We start from the raw sequence: 18,757 nt of genomic DNA, 5'->3' as shown, positions 1-18,757 counted from the left end.
AGAGAAAGGCATTTGTTACAGCAGTTACAAAGCCATTTGGGACGTCCACGTCCCAATTAGGAGTACCTGGGTTCAAGTCCCAAGTCCACTTCCGATTCCAGCTTTCTGCTAACGCACACCCTGGGAGGTAGCAGGTGGCAGATCAAGTACGTGGGTCCCTGGGGACATCACTGTGACACAGTGGGTTAAGCTGCCACCTGCTTCGACAGCATCCCATATCAGAGTGGCAATTTCAGTCCCAGCTAACCTGTTTCCAATCCAGTTTGCTCCTAATGTCACTGGGAAGGCAGCAGATAACGGTTCAAGTGCTTGAGCCCCTGCCACCCATTTGGGAGACCCAGATGGAATCCTGGCCCACGGCTTTGGCCTGGCCCAGTGCCAACCTTTGCTGCCATTTGAGGAATGAACCAATGCATGAAAGATCTCCAACTCTGTCACTCTGCCTTTCAGTAAATAAAATAAACCTTTAAAAAAAATAATAAAATGAAAGCACTTTGATCCCTGCTACACATGTGAGAGACCTGGATTGAATTCCTAGCTCTCAGCTTCCCCTTGCAGAAGCCCACCTGTTTTGGCATTTGGGGAGTAAACCACTGAACAAATGTCCTGTCTTTGGCTCTCTTGACTATCTGCCTTTCAAATAATAAATTTTTAAAAACATAGCAATGGGGGCCCAGCGCCGAGGATCACTTGGTTAATCCTCTGCCTGCAGCACCAGCATCCCATATGGATGCTGGGATCTAGTCCCAGCTGCTCCTCTTCCGGTCTAGCTCTCTGCTGTGGCCCGGGAGGGCAGTGGAAGATGGCCCAAGTGCTTGGGCCCCTGTACCCGCATGGGAGACTTGGAAGAGGCACCTGGCTCCTGGCTTTGGATCGGCACAGCGCTCCGGTCGTAATAGCCATTTGGGGAGTGAACCAACGAAGGGAAGACCTTTCTCTCTCTCTCTCTCTCACTGTATATAACTCTACCTGTTAAATTAAAAAAAAAAAAATAGCAATAAAATTAACAAAAAAGATGCAAAATACCCCTAAACTGCAAGCTATGAAGCTGCTGAAAGACATTAGGACATCTCAATAAATGTAGAAATATATCATTTTCAAAACTAGGAAGACTAAGTATTATTAAGATGCATAGTTTCCCCAAATCAATCTATAGATTCAACACAATCTTTATCAAACCCCCAGCAAAATTACTCTGTGGATATTGACAAACTTATTATAAGGTTTATATGCAAAGCTAAAAGACCCAGAATAACCAAATCAATACAAGAGAACTTCAAAAAAGCTCATGGAAAATTAACCTAAAAGATAAGTTTATTTTGCTGCAAGAAAAATTTGAAATCCATGCATAATTTCTTCATAATACACAATTATCATAAACTCATTGAAGACCCATCATATTAAAGGGATCAGAAACTAGAAGATTTCAAACTCACTATGTAACCATAGTAATCAAGACAGACAGTACGGGCAGAACAATACACAACTAGATCAATAGAACAGAAAACAGTACAGAAAGACACCTACACAAACACTGCAAGCTGATCTTTGACAAATAAACCAAGACAAGTCGATAAAGAAAGGACAATCTTTTCAAGGTGCTAAGCAATAGATATCGACATGAAAAAAATAAATTTCTGGCTGGCAACGGTAGCATGGCAGGTTAAGGCACAGTTTGTGATGCCAGCATCCCACACTGCAGCTCTGGTTCAAGTCCCAGATGCCCCGCTTCTGACCCAGCTCCCTGCTAATGTACCTGGGAGGCAGCAGAAGACAGCCCAAGTATTTGCCACCCATGTGGGTGACACCTAGATGTAATCCCTGGCTCATGGCTTTAGCCTGGTCTAGACTTGGCTATAACAACTACCTGAGGAGTGAATCAGCAGATGGAACATCCATCTCCCTGTCCTCTGCCATTCAAACAAATAAATCACTAAAAAAAATTCAATCTAAACACGGACCTTAGATCATTCACAAAAATGAACTCAAAATGTATCACAGCAGCAGGCAATATACGCCCACATTCCATGTCAGAGTGCCTGGTTTGAGTCCGGGCTATGATTCAATTCCAATCCAGGTTCCCACTGGTGTGCCTTACAGGCAGCAGATGATGGTCCAGGTGCTAGAATCTGTCATCAATGTAGCAGACTCAGATGGAATTCTTGGCTCCTAGTTTCAGCCTGGCCCAGCCCTGGTTGTTGCACATATGTAGGCAATGAATCGCAGGTGGAACATCTCTATCCATCTGTCTCTGTCCCTCTGTTTCTGTTTCTCTCCCTCTCTCTCAAGTGAATAAATATCTCTTTTTGAAAAAGGCATCACAGATCTACGCGTACAATGCAAACTATAAAACTCCTAGAAGATAATAGCATAGAGAAAAATCTAGGTTAGGCTTGGCAGTAACTTTTTATATAACAACAAAAACACAAACCATAAGAGAGATAACTGATAAATTAGACTTCATTAAAATTAAAAACTTCTGCTCTGCAAAAGATACTGTTAAGAGAATGAAAAGACAAGCCACAGACTCAGAAAATCTCTTGCAAAATACATACATGATAATATATATGCTAAATTGATCTTCTGTATATAAAGATAATTGAAAATGAATCTTTATGTGAATGGAATGGGAGAGGGAGCGGGAGATGGAAGGGTTGTGGGTGGGAAGGAAGTTATGGGGGGGAAAAGACACTGTAATCCAAAAGCTTTACTTTCGAAATTTATATTTATTAAATAAAAGTTTAAAAAAGATACTGGAAAAATGGAAAAAAATAATTCTTGACTCAGGAATTTTTTTCCAAGAGATCTTTTTCTTTTAGCCTTTTAAATTTTAGATATTAATGGGAATGGCAAAAAAGAACTACCCAAAGTATTTGATTTAAAGTTTACTCCTAGGTTTCCAAAGAAAGCATTAAGTGTTGGACTAAATTTCAAAAAAAAAAAAAAAAATACATACATGATAAAGGACTAGTTTTTTTTGTTTTTTTTTTTTTTTTAAAGATTTATTTATTTATCTGCAAGAGTTACAGAGAGGAGAGGCAGAGAGAGGTCTTTCATCCGCTGGTTCACTCCTCAATTGGTCACAGCAACGGAACTGCACCAATCCAAAGCCAGGAGCCAGGAGCTGGGAACTTCTTCCCACATGGGTGCAGGGCCCCAAGGACTTGGGCCATCTTCCACTGCTCTCCCAGGCCACAGCAGAGAGCTGGATCAGAAGTAGAGCAGCCAGGTCTCGAACTAGTGCCCATATGGGATGCCAGCACTGCAAGCAGTGGCTTTACCGGCTACCCCACAGCAATGGCCCCAAGGACTGGTTTGCAAAATATACAAAAAAAACCTTAAAACTAAACAATAAACAATCCAATTAAATGGGCAAAATGGAAGAAAGATCTGAACCAACATTCCATCAATGATACACAGATGGCAAATAAGCATATTAACAGAAACTAAAATCATACACCACTGGGGAATTTAAAATTAAACAATTAGAAAGTACTTCATATCTATTAGATTAGCAAAATTCTAAAACAATGAAAACACCAAATGAGAATGTAGAACAAGAACTCTCATTCACTACTGGTAGAAATGCAGAATTGTAGAGCCACTGGAAGGCAGTTTGGCAACAAAAGAAAGCATGTGTTTACCATATAATCCAGTACTGCACATCTTGGTATTTCCCAGATGCGCTGAAAACACGTCCACACAAAAATATGCACATGGATGGCTACGACACATTTATTCACAACTGCAAAAGGTTTAAAGCAATCATATGTTCTTCAAAAAGTTGTACTGGGACAGGCATATAGTGGCTGAAACACTGTTCGGGGTACCCATCTACCATATCAGAGTGCCTGGGTTCTAGTCCTGGCTCCACACTTGACTCCAGCTTCTTGATGATGCACGCCCTGGGAGGCAGCAGGTGATCCCTTATGTAGTTAAGTCCTACCACCCATGTGGGAGACAGAAATTGAGTTCCCCACTCTCAGCTTCAGCCCAGCCCAGTCCCAGCTGTTGCAATCATGTGGTAAGTTAATCAGAAGATAGAACTGTATGAGTGTATGGACTCTCTATGCCTTTCAAATAAGTGTTTTAAAAATAAATAAGGGGGCCAGTGCCGCGGCTCAATAGGCTAATCCTCCGCCTGCAGCACCAGCACTCTGGGTTCTAGTCCCAGTTGGGGCACTGGATTCTGTCCCGATTACTCCTCTTCCAGTCCAGCTCTCTGCTGTGGCCCGGGAGTGCAGTGGAGGATGGCCCAGGTCCTTGGGCCCTGCACTTGCATGGGAGACCAGGAGGAAGCACCTGGCTCCTGGCTTCGGATCGGCACAGCGCGCCAGCCACAACACGCCGGCCGTAGCGGCCACTTGAGAGGTGAACATACGGAAAAAGGAAGACCTTTCTCTCTGTCTCTCTCTAACTCTGCCTATCAAAAATAAATAAATAAAATAAAATAAATAAATAATAAGGGGCCGACACTGTGGTGCAGCAAGTTAAAAACCTGACCTGAAGCACCAGCATCAAATATGGGCACCGGTTAAAGACCCAGCTGCTCTACTTCCAATCCAGCTCTCTGCTATGGCCTGGGAAAGCAATAGAAGATGGCCCAAGTCCTTGGGGCCCTGCACCCACTTGGGAAACCCAGAAGAAGTCCTGGCTCCTGGCTTCAGATCGGCACAACTTCGGCCACTGCAGCCAACTGGGGAGTGAACCAGCGGATGGAAGACCTCTCTCTCTCTTTCTCTCTGTAACTCTTTCAAATAAAAGGGGGGAGGGAGGGAGGGAGGAAGTGCTTGGGCCCTGCCACCCACGTGGGAGACCTGAATGGAGTTCCCAGCTCCTGAACCAGCCTGGCTCAGCCCTAGCCTTTGCAGCCATTTGGGGAGTGCATCAGTATATGGAAAATACTTCTACCTGTACCTGTACCTCACCTTACTCTACCTCTACCTCTATCTCTATCTCTACCTCCCCCTACCCCTACCTCTCTCTCTCTCCCCCCCCATGTCTGTCTGCCTCACCCTCGCTCTCTTGCTTTGCCTTTCAAGTAGGTGAATACAAACCAAACATTATAAAAAAAAAAAAAAAAAAAGAAAGAAAGAAAAAGAAAAAAGAAAAAAAAAAAAAAAACAATCTGGGACCAGTGTTGTGGTATAGCAGGTTAAGCTGCCACCTGCAATGCCAGCATCCCATATGGGCACTGGATAGGAGTCCCCACTGCACAACTTCTGACCCAGCTCCTTGCTAACGTCCCTAGGAAAGCAGCAGAAGATGGCGTAAGTGCTTGGGCCCCCGCACCTCCATGGGCTTTGGCCTGGCACAGCCCTGGCTGATGCAGCCATTGAGGAGTGAATCTGTGAACCAGTGGATGTAAGATTTCTCCCTCTGTCTCCCTCCCTCCCTCTGTAACTCTGCCTTTCAAATAAATATAAATCTTAAAAAAAAAAAAAAAAAACTTGGGCTCTCATAATAAACATTCATTTTTATATGACATAGTGATATTCATAGAAACTACTAATATAAACAAGGTTGTCTGTCCTTTCCTATTACCAGATTGTTTTACTTTTAGCTTATAAACAAGCTTTTTGTGTTGTCAGCTAACAACCCATGTTGTCCCTCTGTTCTAATTTGCTGTTTCTAATCTATGGGGCCTTGAAAACCAAATACTTGAATTGCCAAAAAAACACTAAATAGTCTCCAAATGAAGGTCTGGGAAACTCTCATAAAAGTACAGAAATGTTAAATATGTATTTTCACAAAATTTCCATTAACCATTTAGAGGCTGTGCATGTGCGTGTATATGTATATGTTTATGTGTATGTAGTATAATTTTGAGGAAAAGCAAGGGTTTTATAGTCACACAGTCAAGAGTTGACAGCCTGCTGTTAGCCCTTACGAGCTTTATAATCCAGGATAAATAACAAACTGTCTTCCCTAAATGTTTGCTTTCTTATTAAAAGAAACTACCATCATCACAAGTGCTATACGATCAAATGTGACACTGATATAAGAAGGTATGGTTGACAAAAAGTAGGTTAACAATTAAAAAGCCAACTTTATTTAAAAAGAAAAAAACCAGATTTACTTATATAATATTTGAAAACCAGAGAGAGAAAGAGATTGGTTGATTGATTTCATTCACTGGTTCACTCCCCAAATGCCCACAACAGCCAGGGCTGGGCCAGGCTGAAACCAGGAGCCTAGATCTCCATCCAGGACTCCCACATGGGTGGCAGGGGCCAAGCACTTGAGTCATCATCTAAGGCCTTCCCAAGTGCATTAGCAGGGAGCTGGATCAGAAGCAAAGCAGTCGGGACTCAAACTGGCATTCAGTTATGAGATGCCAGTTAACCCACTATGCCACAGTAGTGGCCTCTAAAAAGCCAACTTTCAGGCTAGCACTGTGGTGTAGCAGATTAAGCATCCACTTGCAATGCCAGCATCCCATATGTGCACCAGTTTGAGTTCCTGCTGCTGGACTTCTGATGCAGCTTCCTGCTAATGGCCAGAGAAAAGCAGTGGAAAACAGCCCAACCGTTTGGACCCCTGCACCCACATGGCAGATTTAGAAGAAACTCCGGGCTTCAGCCTACCCCAGTGTTGGCAACTGCAGCCATGATGGGAGTGAACCAACATTTGGAAGATTTCTCTCTGACTTTCAAAATAAATACATAAATCTTTTAAAAATTAAAAAATAATAAAATCATATAAAATGCATGGTATGATTCCATTCAGAGCAAACACAGGAAAACTATACTACTTAGGATGTAAACCCTGAGCTTTACAATTATGGAGAAATTCAAGAAAATGACGGTCACAAAGATCGGGAAAATAGTTCCTTCCACGTGAGGATATACAGACATGAGAAAGGTGAAGCAGAAAGAAGGTACTCTAGTTTGCAGGCCTGCACAAGGACAACACAAATACTCCAAAATTTTCCTTAAACTGTATATATTTTATGCAATTCCATGTGTATATAAATAAAACGGAAAAACAACAACTGCAAATTACTATTATGGCAATAATTTACTACAATAAGACAACATAAATCTGGTATAAGTGTACATTTAAAAAGCTATCATGGGGCCAGTGCTGTGGCATAGGTGGTAAAGCTGCCACCTGCAGTGCCAGCATCCCATATGGGCACCGGTTCTAGTCCCAGCAGCTCTACTTCCAATGCAGCTCTCTGTAATGGCCTGAGAGGGCAGCGGAGGGCCCAAGTCCTTCCGCATGGAAGACCCAGAAGAAGCTCCTGGCTCTGGATCGGCCCAGCTCCAGCCACTGCGGCCATCTAGCGAGTGAACCAGCGGATGGAAGACTCCTCTCTGTGTGCTTCTGCCTCTGTCTCTGCCTCTGCCTCTCTGTAACTTTACCTTTCAAATAAATAAATCTTTTAAAAAATAAAAAAAAGAAGGAAAAACACACAAGACAGCACATTTTTAGAACTAATGCTTCATGGAGGCAGGAAACACAGGAAGAACGAGTAAGCAAATCATGTCCTGTTCCTGCTGACCCAGGTTCCAGAAAAACTGGAGCAGGTTAACAGTCAGTCACGCTGACGCCTGGCACTCAGAGGCAGGGAAAGCATACCTGCATGCCAAAATCTATCTACTTCTGAAATTCTCTCCACAACAAAGTCAAATCTGATTATAAGGCTCTCTGACAAATCAACTTCTTAATTATTTAGAGAAGAAACTTTACTTTCAGTAAATTTAATTAGTACATATTATGCACTTATACATAGTTCAGAAGATTAAACACAAATACACATCAGAACCAAACTCACTGAATGAGACTGTGGGACAGTCATATAATAGAACATTATGTCTCCATAAAGACAAATAAGAACTTTATGGACTGTTCTACAGAATATATTCAGTGGAGATTTTAAATAAGTACAAACAGTACATAGCCGGCGCCGTGGCTCAATAGGCTAATCCTCCACCTTGCGGCGCCGGCACACCGGGTTCTAGTCCCGGTTGGGGCGCCGGATTCTGTCCCGGTTGCCCCTCTTCCAGGCCAGCTCTCTGCTGTGGCCAGGGAGTGCAGTGGAGGATGGCCCAGGTGCTTGGGCCCTGCACCCCATGGGAGACCAGGAAAAGCACCTGGATCCTGGCTCCTGCCAGGATCAGCGCGGTGCGCCGGCTGCAGCGGCGGCCATTGGAGGGTGAACCAGCGGCAAAGGAAGACCTTTCTCTCTCTGTCTCTCTCTCTCACTGTCCACTCTGCCTGTCAAAAAAAAAAAAAAAAAAAAAAAAACAGTACATGCTGCCTTTGGTTTATGAAAGAAGAATGCACACATGTATCAACGTTAATCAAAACCAAGGCTCTCATTGCTAAAGAGGTAAAAACTTAACAAACCAAAAATAGTAATAATAAAAAAAGTAGAAACAAAATTGAATGTTAAATCTAAATCAAAATGATGAATACGACACCACGCTCTCCCCACCTGACAGGGTGGGAAACAGCAGCAGCCCTACCTAGTCTAGGCACTGGCCTCTGAACACAGGCTCCACTCGGAGGAAAGCTCCTCACAGAAACTGCCGACAGCAACTCCAAGGCTGGAAAAGTCCATGATGAGCCAAGACAGCATGGAGACAAAAATCACATAAAGACTAATGTGCTCAGGCAAGAGAAATCAGCAGTCTGCTTGAAGAGATTCCTACTGACCTTCCTTAAAACTCTCTGGGAGGCCGGCACCGCAGCTCACTAGGCTAATCCTCTGCCTTGCGGCGCCAGCACACCAGGTTCTAGTCCCTGTCGGGGGCCGGATTCTGTCCCAGTTGCCCCTCTTCCAGGCCAGCTCTCTGCTGTGGCCAGGGAGTGCAGTGGAGGATGGCCCAGGTGCTTGGGCCCTGCACCCCATGGGAGACCAGGAGAAGCACCTGGCTCCTGCCTTCGGATCAGCACGGTGTGCCGGCCGCGGCGGCCATTGGAGGGTGAACCAACAGCAAGGGAGGACTTTTGTCTCTCTCTCTCACTGTCCACTCTGCCTGTCAAAAAAAAAAAAAAAAAAAAAAAAAAAAAAAAAAAAGACTCTCTGGGAATCAAGTTAAAGCCCTAGCCTGAAGCACTGGCATCCCATATGGGCACCGGTTCTAGTCCCAGCTGTTCCTCTTCCGATCCAGCTCTCTGCTGTGGCCTGGGAAAGCAGTAGAAGATGGCCCAGGTCCTTGGGCCCCTGCACCCACGTGGGAGACCTGGAAGAAGCTTCTGACTCTTGGCTTCAGATTGAGACAGCTCAGGCCGTTGTGGCCATCTGGGGAGTGAACCAGCGGATGGAAGACCTCTCTCTCTGTCTCTACCTCTCTAAATCTATCTTTCAAATAAATATAATAAATCTTTTTTAAAAAGTATTGTAATTGTAATAAGTAAAAATCCATGAGATCACTAGAAAAGCACATTTGCCCCTTTGGCAGATAACGTAAAATTAGAAAGGGGTTAACCATTACTTCACCCTTTGTGGCAGGAACTGCCGTTCTCTTCCACTTGACAAAGGTTATAAAAGCCCCATTAATAAATGCAGAATGACAGCTAATAAATATAGAAAGATTAGAGAATTAGAAAAATCACCAATTTTCATCACATCTCATATGAGAGTGCCAATTCCAGTCTCGACCATTCCACTCTTGATTTAGTTCCTTATTAATGCACCTGGGAAGGCAGCAGAGGATGACCCAAGGACCCGGGTCCCTAACATATGTGGGCGAACCAAATGGAGTTCCAGACTCCTGGCTTTAGCCTGGCCCAGCCACAGCCATTGTGTCCATTTGTGTCTCATTCTGTCTTTCCCTCTCTGTGTGTAACTTCACCTTTCAAATAAATAAATCTTATTTTTTAAAAAAGACAATATTTCACAAAAAAAAAATCACCATTTGCAACCTTCAATTAAGTTAGTAAGCATCAAAAAAAGAATACTAAAGTTAGTAGAACACTGAGGAATACAATATTTGTATGGTACCAAAATTCTTACACTTGATCATAGGAGGAAAATTGTATTTTTACAATAGAAGAGCAAACAGCAACTTCAACCTCATCAAACACAAATCACTAACAGTGGGACATCTGACATTATGCATCCTCCATAGTACACAAGATGATATACAGTATCACCTGAAACTTTTCTACATGAATCTAATCAAGCCTTTAAAATGTAACTTCAGTGTTGACACTGTGGCATAGCTGGTAAAGCCACCACCTGCAGTGTCAGCATCCCATAGGGACGCCGGTTCAAGTCCCAGCTGCTCCACTTCCAATCCAGCTCTGTGCTATGGCCTGGGAAAGCAGAAGATGGCCCAAGTGCTTGGGCCCCTGTACCCATGTGGGAGACCTAGAGGGCTTCCTGCTCCTGGCTTCAGATGGGCCTGGCTCTAGCCATTGCACCCATTTGAGGAATAAACCAGCAGATGGAAGACCTCTCTCTCTCTCTTTCTCTCTCTCTCTCTCTCTCTCTCTGTCTCCCTCTCTTCTGTCTCTCTTCTCTGTCTGTCTCTCTGTCTATACCTCTCTCTATAACTCCTTCTTTCAAATAAATAAATCTTTAAAAAATTAAAGTATAGGCCGGCGCCGCGGCTCACTAGGCTAATCCTCTGCCTAGCAGCGCCGGCACACCGGGTTCTAGTCCCGGTTGGGGCGCCGGATTCTGTCCCGGTTGCCCCTCTTCCAGGCCAGCTCTCTGCTGTGGCCAGGGAGTGCAGTGGAGGATGGCCCAGGTGCTTGGGCCCTGCACCCCATGGGAGACCAGGAAAAGCACCTGGCTCCTGGCTCCTGCCATCGGATCAGCGCGGTGCGCCAGCCGCGGCGGCCATTGGAGGGTGAACCAACGGCAAAGGAAGACCTTTCTCTCTGTCTCTCTCTCTCACTGTCCACTCTGCCTGTCAAAAAAAAAAAAAAAATTAAAGCATAAACTGCGTATTAAGTATTATTAAGGAATCATTGTTGTTTCTTAGGTGTTGATTATAGCACACTTGCAATGTGAAGAATGTCTCATTTCTGGAGCAGTCATTCAGCCTATCAGTCAAGAGCCACTTAAGATGCCCACATGCCTTGTCTGGGGCCAGCACTGTGGCACACTGGGTAAAGCCGCCACCTGCAACACCAGCATCACCAGTGACCCCACATTTCATTTTCAATGAGTAGTTCTTTAGCATGGGCACCGGTTTGAGTCCTGGCTGCTCCACTTCCCATCCAGCTCCCTGATAATGTGCCTGGGAAAACAGTGGAGGGTCCTTGGATCCCTGCACTCACGTGGAAGACCCAGATGAAGCTCCTATTCTTTTCCTATTATTTCAACTTTTTAGCATATTTTAAGTCATCATAAAAAAGTTGGCAAGGGGGATAAGCAGGGAAGTAAAAGGAGATAGATTTACAAAAGAAAGCAAATATGATCTAGAGATCCTTTATAAACACATCTATACAATCACCTCAAGTCCTTACATGAAAAAAAGGTCCAGTGATTACTCAGCCTACTATCACCTGATCAATAAAAGTAAACAGATTTCAAACAAATACTTACACACTATGAACAGCAAGAGTACTACAATCTGTCAATGATTTAAGGAATGTTTGTCACTGGCAAACAGAACACATTTTGCTATGATACCTCACACTGAATCAAAATACATTCTAACATCCATTAATCTTATCTACTAAGATACCAAGAAAAGCATTTCTTTGAAGTATTTTGAACTGAGAAATATAATCACACTTGAAACACAGACACATTATCTTGATATCAACTTGTATGAGCAACAAACTGATTAGTCATTTACTCTAAAAGTCACACAATGAAATTCTTAGTCTTGTATTCAAACATAACAAGAAGGAAGACTTATTGAGTACTACGGGCTTCGTGCTTTAACGCCACAATAATCTTGTGAGGAGCTCAGAAATGTGAAGTGATGTGCACATGAGTGACAGCTCCTAGGTGATGAGGATGGAACTCAAATTCAAGTCTGCTAAATTTCAGGTTTGAAAGTCCATATTCTGGGGCCGACATTGTGGCACAGCCAGTAAAGCCACCACCTGCAGTACCAGCATCCCATAAGGGCGCCGGTTCAAGTCCCAGCTGCTCCACTTGGGAGATTCGGATAAAGCTCCTGGCTTCAATCTGGCCTAGCTGTGGCCATTGCAGCCATTTGGGGAGCAAACCAGTAGATGGAAGACTTCTCTCTGCCTCTGCCTCTGCCTCTCTGAAACTTCGCCTTTCAATCATATCAATAAACCTTATTTTAAAAGGGGGGGGGGGGGTGGAGGAGGGGTCTGAACCTATGATATTACATTTAAAAAAAGAAAGTCTGTATTCTTTCCACTTAATGGACTTAAGATTAACAGAAAGAAAGGTCTTTCTAAGGAAAAGATAGGTTTAAAAAAATTCATATTCAAAGAACTACAATATCTTAAAGTTTAAGGAAAACCAAAAATGAGAGCTACTTCTAAAACTAATGATAGCTGTATAAAAAGAAGCAACTTTTAGCAAGCCAGCTGTCCTCACTGTACATGTAAAATTACACCCCAGCTGCCCGCTGGATGACCCCACTACCAAAAAATGCTAGTAACGTAATTCACACTGAAATTCAGGAGCCAGCACCACTTGCAAAGTGCCCTGCATGTCTCCTCTACCTACCCCAGTATGTTCACCACACCAAACTAACAGGTCATCTTCAGCAAAAGCATTTCAATCTACTGAAATATTCAACTTACAAATAAGGAAACTTTCCCAAATATATGCACCACACAACTAAATATTAGAACACTAGCATTAAATGATTTTTAACCTAACTACTTCATAAAAACACACCAAAACTGTTTCTATAAATTAGGTGCGTGTTTTCTATAAGATCAAAATTCCAGTAACTATGATTCTCATATGTTTGAAGATAACACAAAAGCTAAGTCAAGAAACCTGCATGCTAAAGAGCTACTTATTTAAAATTAAATCTGGGGTCAGCATGTGGCACAGCAGATTAAGCTGCCACTTAGGATCCCAGCACCCAGGCATCAGATACTGGAGTGCCAGTTCAAGTTCCAGCTGTCCCGTTTCCAATCCAGCTTCCTATGTGGCTGAGAAGGTGGCGGATGATGGCCCAAGTGCTTGGGCCCCTGCCGTTCATGTGGGAGACAGGATGGAGTTCCTGGCTCCTGAATGCAGCCTGGCCCCACCCTGGCTGTTGCAGCCATTGGAGAGTAAACCTACAAATGGAAGGTCCATCTCTGCCTATGTAAGCTGGCTTTACTAAGAAGGAATAATACAGCTTGTAGAGTTCTAGCAATATTTTGTATCTTGATAAGGGTGTTGGTACATTTGTATGTTCATTTGTTGAAAGTCTACTGAGCATATTTTTGACCTGTGTCTTTTTGCAAACCATATGAAAATATACATGCCAAACTTAATGACAGTTCAAGTTCAGATTTTGACTTTTTGATGGTGTGAAAGCAATGTGCACTCAGTAGACACTGCAATTGTATTTGAATTGTGATCCTTTCCCACACTAGTGACAGGCAGTAACACACTTCCTCTTGGTACTGAGCAGCAGCAGCAGCCACAGCTCCCAGTCAGCCAGTCACAAGGGGAAAGAACCAGCACCCTCCAGGGTTTACTGTGCTGCTGGCCTAGGAGGTTTGGCAGGCCAGACACATTAAATGCACTTTCAACTTAGAGTATTTCCAATGTATGACATGTTTATCCAGACATAATCCCATCATAGGTCATAGACAAAGCTTTATCTTCAAAAATCCTCAATCTAAAAATCTTTATTACTAACAGTACTGATACCCATCTCTGTTACCAAAGAAAGAGCCTTAAGGAAAAAAAACAGACAAGTAATTAAGTAATTTCACCAGAGAGCTATGAAGGACTATGCACTACAGAAAGGGTACTTGACGTAAGAGGAAGCCTAAATCCACTAAGAGTAGATTAAAGAATTTAAAGAAAAATCAACATAAATTAGTATAGCCACTATGGAAAACAGTATGGAAGGTCCTTTAAAAACTAGAAGTAGAACTGCCATTTGATCCATTAATCACACTACTAAGTATTTATCCAAAAGATGTGAAATCATCCACAACGTACCTACAACTATTAAGTTCACTGCAGAACTATTTACAATAGCCAAGATATGGACTCAACCAAGGTGTCCATCAACAGGTGAATGGATCAAGAAAATGCATTATATATTTACAATGTATTATTCAGCCATAAAAAATATATAAAATGCTGTTATTTGCAACAAAATGGATAGAACTGGAGAATAATCATGTTAAGTAAGCCAGACGCAGAAAGACAAATACTGCATGTTCTCCCTTACATATGAAAGCAGAAAAAAATAAACAAATCTGAACACAGAATAGTGATTACTATACTAGGGGTGGAGGGAATTTGTAACAAGTACCTAATCAGACTGAGATCAAAGAAAGCAGTTCCTAGTACTACACAGGACAGGGAGGTGACTGTAGTTCACTATAATCTCGTATGTATTTTACTAACAAATAAAGAAAAGAGTTCTAAGCTTAAATCATAAAGTAACATCAAAAGAGAAATGCTGATTAACCTAACAGGATCAGTGCATACTGTATATCTGTACTGAAATGTCACTGTAATTATAACTAAAAATATGTACATTAATAAAAAATTCAAAACAAAGAATTTAAAGGAGAGAGAACAGAAGGAAAAACTAGAGTCAAATCACAAATGAGGGACCAGTGCTGTAGCACAGCAGGTAAAGCCGCCACCTGCAGTGCCTACAACCCACATGAGCACTGGTTCAGGTGCCGGCTGTCCAATTCCTGGAGGAAGCTCCTGGCTTCAAATGGGCCCAGCTCCAGCAGTTACAGCCATTTAGGTAGTGAAACCAGAGGATGAAGTGCTCTCTCAATCTCTCGCTCTGCCTGTCTCTAACAATGCCCTTCATATAAATAAACAAATATTTTTTAAAAATCGTGAATGAGTTCTATACATGCCTTGCTGCAACCTGAACTTTACCCTGAAAACAGTAACAAAGTACTGATGCTCTTTCCACTGGAAAGGACAAGACTTGATTTGAATTTGTCCTACAGAAGTCATTACGGTGCCTGACACGCTCACAACCCCACTCTGTGGGAAGATAGCTTATACAGTGCCCCATACTTTCCACGGTTATGATCCTGCCCTTCATCCGTATGTCCCCATAAACAGACAACTAAGTGGGCAGATGCTCAAGTACACAAGCTTGCTGGTAGCCAATGAGAACAAGAACCAACCCAAAGAAATTGTTTCTTGGGACTTGAAACCAGAAATTCCTAGGAAGAAGAAAGTTAGCACAAGGAGCCGAGGCTGAAGACAGCAGCCAGTAGGCAACAGGTTAATATAGGAGTGACACAGTGCTTACAAGGAGCAGAAAGTAGGAACTGAAGCCGTTAAGATGGGAGGAGTTGAGTGGAGAGAAAGAGCCCAACAGAAACAGTAGCTAAGACAATAACCCAGCACTACAGTGAAGTCTTGTCTTCAGCTGCTGCTAGCTCTATTAGGTTCCTTTTCTTCTTGAAATCCTGGGTTCCCTTGTGCATGTCTCCTTTCTTATTTTTAATTTAAAAAAAGATTATTTATTTGAAAGTCAGAGTCACACAGAGAGAGGCAGAGAGGGGAGGGGGGAGGGGGGAGGGGAACAGGAGGGGGGAGGGGGGAGGGAGGGAGGGAGGGGAAGGTTTTCCATCCACTGGTTCACTCCCCAGTTGGCCGCAAAGGCCGGAGCTAAGCTGATCCAAAGCCAGGAGCCAGGAGTTTCTTCCGGGTCTCCCATGCTGGTGCAGGGACCCAAGGACTTGGGCCATCCTCTACTGTTTTCCCAGGTCATAGCAGAGAGCTGGATCAGAAGTGGAGTAGCCGGAGCTTGAAGCAGCACCCATATGGGATGCCAGCACTGCAGGCAGCAGCTTTACCCGCTATGCCATAGCGCCAGCCCCTTCTTTCTTTATTTATTTATCTATCTATCTATCTATTTATTCATTAGAGAGGTAGAGCCCCAGGTAGGTCTTCCAACATCTGGTTTACTCCCCAAATGGTCACTACGGCTGGAGCTAAGCCAATCTGAAGTCAGGAGCCAGGAGCTTCTTCCCGGTCTCCCACATGGGAGCAGGGGCCCAAGTACTCAGGCCATCTTCTGCTCTCCCAGGCCACTAGCAGAGAGCTGGATGGGAAGAGGAGCAGCTGAGACACTGACTGGCACCCATACGGGATGCCAGCGCCACAGACGGAGGCTTAGCCCACTGTGCCACAGCACTGGCCCATGCATGTCTTCTAACAAGCACTCCACCCCACCACTTACACTCACTTGAGAAGCACCTCCTAGCACACTGACTGCGGCAGCAACTCACTGAGTACACACCTGGCCGCAACAAAACAAGAGGCAAGACGACTACTTAGAAAGTATTAGAGAACAGTAGACATTTTGGGTTACAACTAGGCAGAGCTAACAAACAGTAATAAGAAATGATCTGAAACTTGGTAGAAAGAACATGCAAGATTGGGACCAGCGGATGTCAGCTGTGAGGTAGACAGGAGCAGGCACTGGGGTGCAGCAGGTTAGAGGACACCCACATCCCTATCAGAGTGCCAGTTTGGTCCCAGCTACTCTGCTTCTGATCCAGCTTCCCACTTATGCATCATGGGAGGCAGGAGATGATGGGCCACGGGCTTGGGTCCTGCAACCCACATGGAACCCCTAGGAGACCCAGACTGAGTTCCAGGCTCCTGGCTTCCTTTGAAGGCAGCTCTGCCTGTTGCAGACATTTGGGAAGTGAACCAATGAACAGAAGATTTTGCTCTCTGTCACTCTGCCTTTCAAGAAGATGGAAATAAACCTTTTTTTTTTTTTTTAAGAAAGATAATTTTGGTAAAAAAAAAATTTTAACCGAGCCATGGTTTGTTCATAATACGCATTTTCCAAGAAGTTTCTGAAGATTGCTCATATTGCTATTGAATGACCTTTAAGGTCTAATAATTACTAAATTTAAAAAGCAAGCTTTATGTAAAGTAGACAGTAGCTATAGTTGTGTGTGGTGTTTGCTCTTCAGAGCACAAATGTATAAGACAGTAAACGTGGGAGCATTCCAGGAGCCACACGTGAGACGCTGGAAAGAGTGGTACCCTGATTAGAGAGAGAAAATGGGTGGCGGGAGAAGCAGAAACTTTCTACTGTTCTGAACCTTTCGACTTTCACACTAAGTACGTTTAGTTACTACCTATAATTTCAATTACGACTGTCTCCCTCCTCTGCCACACACACACACACACACACACACACACACAAAATGCAAAAAATCAGAAGTACTAACAAAGAACTCTTTATCCTTCACCGATGCCAACGTTCGCCGGCACTGATCGCCTGATGCGACAGCTCGTCTCCTTCGTGACAGCTCAGCTCCAACACGCACTTCGCCCACCACGCCGCCGCTACCGGGAAGCCCGCCACGCGCGCTGCGCGGCCGTGGAACCTGCTCCCGGCAGCAGAAACGCCTCATTCAGCCACCACCCTCAGGAAGTACGGGGAGCTGCGAACCTGAACTTCTCTACCAAATTCAAAAAACAGCAAATCCCCCCACCCACCCCCCACCCCCCAAAAAAATCGTGTCCTTCTTACTGCACCGCGCACAATCGCTCTAGCCATCCACGGTGCACTGGGACACTCGATCCAGCCCGAAGCCTCTGAAACGTCAGAGCTGGGTGCGCTCGCGCCGCGCGGAGCCCTAGGCTGGCAGCCGCCCCGCGACGCCCCGCGACGCCCTCCCGGCCTCCAGCCCGGAGCCCGCTGCCGGCCTCCGCCAACCGCCACCCCCATCCCGGCCCGGCGGGACGCGCTCCGCTCGCGCGCGACGTCTGCCCAGGGCTGCCCGGCCAGGCCCTTCCGAGGGGGCCGGCTCCACCGGGCCCACAGCGAGCGCCGCGCCCGGGCTGGCCGGGAGCCCGGGCGGAGAAGCCGCGGGGCCGCCCGCGAGCCCGAGGGCCCGCCCCGCGGCCGGGGGTCGCCGCCCCGGGCTCCGCAGCGGGGGATGCGCCGGCGCCCGGAGGCTCCGGGAGACGTCCCCGCGTCCCGCCAGAGCGCGGCGCGAGCCGGAGGGCCCTCGGGGACCCCGGCCGGGGGCGGCCCCGCGGGAGCCCCGCAGCGAGCCCGGGACGCGGCCGGGCGGCAGGGCCGCGGGCGCCGGGGCGGGTCTTACCTCGGCTCCGCCGCGGCGGCGGCCGCCTCAGCCCCCCGCTCGTCGACGGAAGCCGCCGCCCGCCGCGGCCCCCGGGGTCGAGCCGGAGGCGACGGCAGAGGCCGGGGCCGCCGAGGGCCGGACGGTTCCGGGAGGGTGGGCCCAGCCGCCTCAGGGTCCGGGAGAGCGGCCGCCGCGCATCCCCCGCCCTGTCAGACAGACCCCGCCCGGCTGGGCAGGCACATCCCCCGCCGCACCCGCCCAGACAGCGCGCGTGGACGCTGCCCCGACCGGGGCCGCCTCGGCCGCCGCCGCCCCCACGCCCCGGGCGCGGAACTCCGCAGTCGCAGCCAACGGCCGCGGCGTCACGCTCCGCGCGCCCCCCGGCCGCTCCGACCCGCGCGCCCCCGGCCCGGCGCACGCGGCCCCGCCCCGCCGACTCCCCGGCCGCAGGCGAGCAGGCGCGCGCGCACTCACCTCCCACGCCCCCTGCCGCCCGCCGGGCCGCCCCGCCCGGCCCCGCCCCCGCACGTGACGCCGCCGGAGCGTGAGGAGCGCGCTTGCGCCGGCACGCCCCCTTTGTCTCCGCCCC

At 46.2% G+C, this 18,757-nt stretch overlaps 1 protein-coding gene across 35 annotated transcripts in view; it reads right to left on the bottom strand.

The window, feature by feature from the left end:
- MYO9A (myosin IXA) overlaps positions 1 to 18,757 on the bottom strand; it is a 281,572-nt gene that overhangs the window by 262,639 nt on the left and 176 nt on the right. For 16 of the 35 annotated variants that reach the window (XR_016218481.1, XR_016218482.1, XR_016218483.1 and 13 more), the window contains exon 1: positions 18,187 to 18,321. The exons of 3 other annotated variants lie outside the window; for them this stretch is intronic. The gene's annotated coding sequence lies outside the window, so the exon portion shown is untranslated. Of the gene's footprint in view, positions 1 to 17,304; positions 17,456 to 18,186; positions 18,616 to 18,642; positions 18,682 to 18,757 lie in introns of those variants that run through there. 16 more of the 35 variants (XR_016218484.1, XM_089310960.1, XM_051821767.3 and 13 more) reach the window with 6 other exon arrangements.

Source organism: Oryctolagus cuniculus, chromosome 12 (assembly GCF_051225735.1).
Source record: "Oryctolagus cuniculus isolate XC-2025 breed Fujian yellow rabbit chromosome 12, ASM5122573v1, whole genome shotgun sequence".
Lineage (NCBI taxonomy): Eukaryota > Metazoa > Chordata > Mammalia > Lagomorpha > Leporidae > Oryctolagus > Oryctolagus cuniculus.
This window is presented reverse-complemented; position numbering and strand designations above follow the sequence as displayed.